Genomic DNA, 9,557 nt, shown 5'->3' on the forward strand with positions numbered 1-9,557 from the left:
ACCCTTGTTATAATGAAAGGACCTAGCCAATTAGGTTTGAATTTTCCTGGCCTTTCTCATTCTGCTAAGTTCCTTTGATTCTCTTTAAGTACTAGATCTCCCACTTGAAAATTTCGTGGGCAGACCCTTTTATTATAACTTCATCTCAGTCTGTTTTTATATCCTTGTAAATTATTGAATGTTGTTTGTCGTTTTTCATCAAGGGTTTCGAGTTCTTGCAACCTTGCTACCCTGTAGTCTTCTTCTGATATAATGTTTTGTAAGGATACTCTTAGAGATGGTATTTCTATTTCAATGGGAATTATCACTTTTGTACCATAGACCAAGGAATATGGTGTTGCTTCTGTAGGTGTGCGTACTCTTGTTCTGTAAGCCTAGAGAGTGGGATTTAACTGGAGATGCCAGTCCCATCCTGTGTCAGTGACTACTTTCTTAAGAATTTTCAATATTATTTTATTTGTAGCATCTGCTTGTCCATTACTTTGTGGATAATATGGTGTGGTAAACCTCTGTTGTATGTGAAATTTGTCACACAATTCTTTCACTTCCTGGTTTTTAAATGGACACCCGTTATCTGTAACAAAGCACATTAGAACTCCATATCTACATATGATGTAATTTAGCATAAATTTTTCTTTTTGCTTTCCAGTAGTGTATGTTAAAGGAATTGCCTCAACCCATTTGGTAAAGTATTCAGTAGCTGTCAAGATAAACTTGTGCCCATTGGAAGAAGTAGGGTTGATTTTACCCACTAGATCTAATCCCCATTGTGAAAATGGCAATGGTGATGTGATGGGTTGAAGATCTTGTGATGGTGCATGAATAAGGTCTCCATGCATTTGGCATTGTTTACACTTCTGTACATACTTGTAAGCGTCCTTTTCCATGGTTGGCCAGTAATACCCTATTCTCAGAAATTTCTTTGACAATGGCAGACCGCTTTGGTGAGCCCCACAGATTCCATCATGGGCTTATTTTAAAGCAAGGTATGCTTCATTCTCATCCACACATCGGATAAGAGTTCCATCAAAACCATTTCTATACAAAGTATCAGCTATAATGGTGTATCTAGATGCCTGATGAATAAAGGTCTTCTTTTGATTTCTGGACAGATCCTGTGACATGTATTGGGTGTGCAAATATGTATATATTTCATTGTACCAAGGTGATTCTCGACCCATAATTGCACATACATAGTCTGATAGGGGAGTCTCATATGCAGGTAGCATTAACTATTCTATGATAAACTCAAACTAAGTTTCGTTAGCAGGCATATTCAGAAGAGATCATATGGTTGCCATTGCATCTGCTGCCTTGTTTTGTATTCTTGGGACTTGTTCGAAGGTAATTTTACTAAAGTGCTCCTTGTAATCTTTGACTAACTTTTTATAAGGCATGAGTTTGTCATCCTTCATGTTGTAATCGTCATTCACCTAGTTTATGATTAACTGTGAATCACCATAGACCTGTAACTCTTGTATTTTCCATCGTACAGCTATACAAAGACCTATGAGGAGAGCTTCATATTCAGCCACATGGGAAATTGATCCTAAATGACTTAGGTATAACATCCCCTTAAGGAGTAATGAAGATAATGCCTGCTCCAGATCTGTGACTTGTATATGACCCATCAAAGTATAACTTCCACATTACTGAGGCAGTTAGTGTAAATACGGATTTGTCTGGAAAGTCTATCAGCAATGGGTGATTGCCCTCTATAGGAGCTTCTGCTAATTGATCTGCTATGATTTGTCCTTTGATGGCTTTTCTATCTATGTATTCTATATCAAACTCGCTCAAGATCATAACCCACTTAGCCAATTGCCCGGTCAATGTTGCTCTGCTCAATAGGTACTTGAGTGGGTCAAAGCGTGCAATGAGTTGTACCTTATGAATCAACATGTAATTTGTGAGCTTTTGGGATGCAAAGATTACTGCTAAGCATGCTCTCTCTATGGGGGTATAATTAAGCTCATAGCCGATCAGAGTCCTACTTATATAGTAAATGGCTCTTTCTTTTCCATTTTTGTCATGTTGTGCCAATAGAGCTCCCAAAGCTGAGTTCGTTGCTGATATGTATAACAATAGAGGTTGTCCTGGAGTAGAAGATATTAAAACTGGTGTGTTCAAAAGATAATCTTTTAGAGCTTGGAAAGATTCCTGGCATTGTTCTATCCATTTAAAAGTAACTCCTTTCCTGAGTAAATGTTGGAATGGGTGACACTTATCTACCAACTGTGCTATGAATCTCCTTATGGATTGAAATCTTCCTTGTAACCCTCTGAGCTATTTAAGAGTTGACAGAGGCTGCATATCAATGATTATCTTGACCTTGGCAGGGTCTATTTCAATTCCTTTATTTGATACTATAAATCCTAACAGTTTACCTATTGTTACGCCAAACACACACTTCTTCGAGTTTAATCTGACATTATACTATTCCAACCGATCAAATATCTGTGTAAGAATTGCAAGGTGACTTTCTCTGGTTTGTGATTTAGCCAACATATCATCTACATAATCTTCCATTATGTTATGGACCATGGCATGAAACAATGTTATCATGGCTCTTTGGTATGTTGCTCTGACGTTTTTAAGACCAAATGGCATCACATTCCAACAATACGTTCCCCATGGGCATGTAAAGGCCATTTTATGTTGATCTTCTGGTGCAATTTTAATCTAGTTGTATCCTGAAAAACCATCCATTAAGGATAGCATCTCATTTCTAGCTGTTAGCTCAACTATCATGTCAATATTGGGTAGCAGGAAGTCATCCTTAGGGCAAGCTTTATTTAGATCTAGAAAATCCGTACAAATTCTGATGCCTCCCGTGGGCTTGGTCACAGGTACCAGGTTGGATATCCATTCTGCGTAGTCAATAGGTCTGATAAAACCTACATCTAGCAACTTTTGTAGTTCTATTTTAACCAGTAATGTGATACTTGGATGCATTTTTCTCAATTTTTGCTTGTAAGGTTTATCTCCTGGTATCAATGGTAAGTGATGTAACACTAATTTGGAGTCTAAGCCCAACATGTCTGAATAGGACCAAGCAAAGTTGATAGGTAGTTGCTTAAAAAAGTGAATGAATCTATCCTTTTCTTCTTTGCTCAATGATTTTGCCAGATGGATGTTATGTACAACCTCCCCTTCTGCTATGTTTACTTCTTCTGCTTCCTCTTTAAGTAATGTTGAACTTTCTCTTTCCATAGGAAGATTACCCAAGTCACTTTTGTCATTATGGATAGTTTGATCCTTATCTTCTATTGGAGAATTACTTTCTTCTCCAAAGTATGTCATTCTATTTAGGTCTATAGAATACCCTACTTTATGATCATCTTGCGGAAATCCCTCTCCGACTCTTAGAAATTCTGAAATTGCTTCGTCGTTTTCAAACCAATTCAGCGTTGGTTTTCGTTCTTGCCCCCAATCAATCAAGTGTGAATGTACTAGGGGAAAATCATTAATCCCTTCTTTAGTAGACTCGGATAACATGAAGACTTGATTGTTTGACTGGCTTTGTGTATCTTCATCCTGTATAAGCCTTATTTGATTCCTTAATATTACCCTTTCTGGTGGGCTAGAATCATGGAGTGATAAGAATTCGTAATCATGAGAGTTTGTCTCACTTTCAATACATGTTTCATCATATGAACTATCATCACTTATTTCTTCTTTTTCTTGTCCTTGATTCTGTTGTAGATTGACTAGTCTTCTTTGCACATTAGTGACCCTTCTTAAGCTTGGTATAAGCCTTTGCAATCTTTCTTCATTTGTCTTGTTAGGTTGAGCCTGAGTTGCTTCTCGTGGTAGAAGTAGTGACAATAACCATGGGTGGGATTCAGGTGGTGGGGGTAATCCTACCTTAGTTGCCACATTAGCCTGTATTGTTGTGTCAATAACTGCATCATTTTGTAACTCAGTGGTAGGTTCTTGCAAGAGTTGTCTCATGTCTTCCCCATCTGATTCTGCACTTGGTGATGTAAGTACCTGATTTCTTGTTTGAGATGAAGATGGAAGTGCTTGTGTGGACAAATTCCTTTGTGATATGTAATCTAAGGGTTTTTTTGGTCGATTTAGTATATCAAGAGTATGTTGTCTTGCTTCAGTGATATGGTGTACATGCTTGTATCCTAATCCTTGATTTCCTGGATTATCATTAGGAACGATGGGTACTAGTCTTCCTTGTTTCTGTAACCAAAGGCCTGTGGTACCATCATATCCATGTCTTTGGATTATTTTGAATCCATTGCCATATTGATCTATGTGTATTATGGGTATTGTCATATGATGTTCTTCTCTATATATCCAATGGTTAACATCTTCGTTCAAGGATTCTTCCTGTAAGTCACCCCATCTAATGAAAGAGCATGAGTCTATGTATCTGACAATTTCTTTTCCTTTGTCTTGCTTTTGCACTGTAGTGTGAGGTTTCCCAAAGGACTTAGGTGAAAGAGACAACTATTTCCCACTTAAAGTATTTACAATAGAGTACTCTCCACAACCCATATCCTTTATTTGGAAGGAGAATGTTGTAGGCATATCTTTTTTTGTTTTTGTGATCTTTAATGTTTCCAGCTATGTAGTGAGAGGTGTGGCCTGATTGATAGGTACCTGATTATCGACACTGTCTTTCAAATAATTGCAATGTTGGAACGGATTTGGATCCCCCTTTATGGTGATTTCAATACCATTGTATGGGAATTTGACACACTGATGGAATGTGGATGGTACTGCTTGCATGGTGTGAATCCATGGGTGGCCCAATAACATGTTATATCCCATCTCTCTATCCAAGACTTGAAAAGTGATCTCTTTTGTTATTGGTCCTACTTGTATAGGTAATGTTCCAATGCCTTTAGATGGACATTCTTCATCATCGTAAGCTTTGATATTTATCCTTTTGGAAGCATCAATGTGAAGTTCAAAATATCCCAATGCTTTGACCTGCTTTAAAGTACAAATGTTGAGACTGGCTCCCCCATCTATGAGTACTCTTCTGATTCTTTTCTTATGAGTGTAAGATTCCAAATGTAGTGGGTCATTATGAAGCAATTTATCATTAGGAATATCTTGTTTTGTGAATACAATGCGTGTGCCTTGTGTCAGATTTCCTACCATAGACTGGAAAGCATGTTCAGCTATATCTATGTCCACTATTGAATCTCGAAGTGCTTTGTCCAGTATAGCTCTATGATTGGGTGAAATACGCAATAGTTCCAATAATGATATATGTGCTGGATTTTTCTTAAGTTGCTCAACTACATTGTAAGTCCCTACTGCTGGTGGTTGATTTTGTGGTATCCCTTGTAAATTTACCTTTGACCTGCAAGTAACCACTGCATAGTCTCTGTCTCTGGGAGTAATTGTGATTGTAGCAATTATATTATTTGTATCATGGGTTGTTTTATCAAGATTTATGTTAAATCCCTCTTCATATTCTTGATGTGTATGTTTGACATCCATAATATGTTCTATGAGTTCATCTTCAAACCAACCTGAGTGAGATGGTTGATCATGCCCCCAGTCTCTGAGACAAAGATTTGTGTCATCATCATACTTTGGTACTTCAGATATCATACAAATTTGGTTGTTATCTTTATGAGTGTCTTGATGATGGTCCTCCTGAGCAGGTGTTTCTTGTGAATCATTGTTTGTTGTATCTCCTGAGCTAATGGCATGAATAGTGTAGTCGTATGAGACCTTTGTGTAGTTAGCCGTATTGTCTTGGGTACCTGATGTGGTAGCTTTTCCTTTGTCATGCTTAACAAAAGGATCCTTAAAAATCGTATGGTTTGTGTTTGTTGAGGCCTTATCAGTATCAATTGTGATGTCCCCTTAGTCTATCATATCTTGGACCAAGTTTTTCAATTTGTAGCAACTTGTCATTTTGTGACCTTTAGTCCTATGATAATCGCAGAAATCATTGTCATTCCACCATGTGGGTTTGAAATGACCTAGTTCATATATTCTTACTTCAGGTAAAGTAATCATGTTTATTTGTATTAATTTTTTGAGTGCTGACTCAATAGGTTCTCCTAAAGGTGTGTAATTTCTTCTTGGAGCGTTTACCCTGGGGTATCTTGTGTTCATGTTTTGCATAGCATTTACATTTGCTAATGTTGTGTTATTACCTGTATGTGGATTTGTTGACTAACTTGTTCCCAAAGATAAGACGGGTTGAGTTCTGTTTATTGTTCTGGCGTCTACAATACCATCATTGGTCACATTTTTGTTTTTCGACCAAAACTTAGATTTGTCATTGTTGTTGGTGTTGCCATACTTAATAAGACCTTGTTCTACTAATCCCTTCTCCATTTAAGAGCCTTTTCTGTGATTTGTTTAAATGTGGTTAGACATTGCATTTGTATCGTATATTTAATCTTAGGAATCAAATTTTCTGTAAAAATATCCACTTGCTCTATTTCTAGGATAACTATCTTGCACCTCCTATAGAGAGCCCTCCATCGTTGTATGAAGGATGCAAATGTTTCATTCTCATATTGTTTAGTGGCACATAAGTCCATCAAAGTAACTGGGGTGTCAATGTTGTGTGCGAAGTTTGCAATAAATTGTTTAGCTAATTCCCCCATGATGACGTGATGGTTGGTGGTAAATGTGAAAACCACTCTAAAGCTGGACCTCCCAGACTTTTAAGAAATAGTCTCATTAGATAAGTATCTTCTGAGGCAACTTCTATACATGCCATGAAAAATTCTCTAATATGATCTCTAGGATCACCCTTCCCACAATATCTATCAAATTTGGGTGTTTCAAAGTGTTGTGGGAAAGGTGGCATGTATAATGTGTGATCGAATGGATAAGGACGTAAGTCTTGCATTGTGTAGCTCTTTTTATCGTTACCAGTTTCCATGGTCGTCATTTGTTGTTGCAAATTCTATATTTATTGTGTCAGAATATCTGTTGGTGTCAAAGGTATACCTTGTGTTTGTTTATGTCCCACAAAAGGATTCATGGTTGCATAACTAGGAGGTTGTTGGAAGGTACCAAGATTATAACCTTGTGTGTTGTGTGTTCCACTAGGTACTGTGAAATAGGTGATATGCGAACCCACGTTTGGTTGAGTTGTACTTAATGTATTGGCAATACCTAGATTTGCATTTTGATAACTATACGTGGATCCCATAGAATAGGAAGCTAGAGGTTGGGTTGCACTTGATCCTTGTGTTTGAATAGGTGTTGAGGCACTTTATATTATCGGTATGCTCTATGATGGTATACTAGCATTGACCATTGAAGATGACACGCTTGTTTGAAAGTTTGCATTGGTGTTGACATTTGTTTGGAGAGGTACGTTTTGAGGAAGACTGGAGGTCGTTACTTGTATTTGTGTCAAGGGTGGTGTTTGATTGTTATCTTGACCTAAAGTTTTTCCTAGTGGTAAAATCTTTGTGACATCAAAATCCTCAGGTAGTTTTGCCCCATTTTGTATTAACAGCGAAAGATACTTATCCCCATCGCTATGTATAAGTGCATCTAGGATCGTGAGGACATGTGGGTCTTGCTGTGTGGACTCAATTTCTTCCTTTGTCAAATGTTGTTGTAATTCGTTTAAGGTGGACAGTATTTGTGTACTTGAGTGTTGACCTGTTGACATGTCCATGTTCCAATTAGGGTTTATATGCTGTGTGTTGTTCGGGTCCATTATTCCTTTTGCTTTTTGGGACCTTGTGATGAGCATCTAAAATTGCCTATATGAGGATGGTTCTATGCAAGATGATGACCTAACACTAGACAGTAGATGTAAATATGAGGTATGCAAGACTATACTAGACTCTAATAAGGATTTTGATGTGAGACCTTTTTAGCATTTATAGATTTCTCTAATGCAAGTCTTTCCATTTGTTGACGAAGTTGTTCAACCTCAATCTCTCTGTCAATTATACAGGAAATCCTAGACTCAATGTTTATCTCGTGTATGACTCCTATATATTGAGGTGCGCTTCTTCTCAAATCCTAAGCTAAGTTAGCTAGGCCATCAATGATTTCTCATTGACTGTCGTTTGGAACTAGATTAGGTTGCTCAAAGGGGAGAAAACCATCACCTAGGAGACCCATGAATGCACATGCTATGAACCTATAACTGATAATGGACTTAGACGTATATGAGTTCTAGATGAAGATGTATATGATAATGCAGGACTATGCAACTAATATAGATGATAATGCAAAAGACTTAGGATGATAATGAGGATGTAAGTGGGACTATGCAAAAGACTATGGACGATAATGAGGACGTAAGTGGGACTATGTAAGGGACTTCCTATAGTCACAAGTATGTATGGACTTCTGAGAATTTGTTTCAAAATGGACTTTGTTTTTGGTAACTTCGTGTGTAGGACAATGTTTTGCAGTTTTCTAAGTCTGAGAACAATGGCTAGTAAGTATGTATAGCTGACTGACTCAATTTTCATACAATCTCAGAAAATTCAGAGATACGTGGGATAGGGTCTGAAATAGCCCAAAGGACTAACTCAATACTGGTCTATAACAATGATACATAAAAAATCCCGGAATACAATCTTAGGTTGGATATTGGACACCATTTAGTGAGGCCCCCATAGCAAAATATCGAAACAAGATGGACAGATAGAGAGTCTGGCAGCACTGGTTCCACTCCACGGCACACACTTCTCAGGAATGCCAGTCTCTCTTACCCCGAAGATCCAAAGATCTTATCACCGAGGGATTTATGTCTCATAATGTAAGGTACATGAGGGGTATCTATGGGGTATGATCCGCACTCCCGAAACCACTGAACGTAGGATTTTTGGCAACTAATTTGGTTCTTAGTATTAGGTTTCAAGGGATCCCGATCCAATGACGGATTCTCAGAGCAATCCACTTAAGGCTTTAGTTGAGCTTATCAGTGCAGGGAAGGCCCCCACATACATCAAATTCACTCAACACTCTAGCCGCCTGACCAATATATTTATATAACGGCTCGAAAAACCCGCTCGAGAGTATGCTGGGAGAGATGATATCCCCAACACATCCTAATTCGAAGTACCTTTGTGGGGTGATGAAATCCCTAGTCAAAGATACCCCTCACTACGTAGAACAAAAGAAAATTTGGATGTCGTTGTCACCTTCCTTCTTTCTCCCAAGAGCCCAATGGCGGGTAGAAAGTTAGTTAGTGCAACTGTAGGTCCACCCCATAAACAAATAAAAAGTTATTTTCCCTTAAGAAAATGAAAAATGATTTAATCTAATGCAGCATGATTCATGTTCATTTTATAGCCCAAATTTAGGTGTTAGATCTGCATGTGCATGTCAATTTTAAACACCAAATCCAAGAATGAAAGCATACATGTCAATTTTAACCATTTGTTGATTTTTAAGCACCAAAAACCAAGTGTGAGATACACGCATGTCAATTTTAGCCCACGTTCATTTTAAACACCAACAACAAAGTGTGAGATAATCCATGCATGTCCTTTTTAACTGTTGTTGATTTTAAGCACTAAAAATTGAAGTGTGAAGTTATCCATGCATGTCCATTTTAACTGTTGTTGATTTTAAGCACTAAAAAT

This window comes from Cryptomeria japonica, chromosome 10, assembly GCF_030272615.1.
Source record: "Cryptomeria japonica chromosome 10, Sugi_1.0, whole genome shotgun sequence".
In the NCBI taxonomy this organism is placed as follows: domain Eukaryota; kingdom Viridiplantae; phylum Streptophyta; class Pinopsida; order Cupressales; family Cupressaceae; genus Cryptomeria; species Cryptomeria japonica.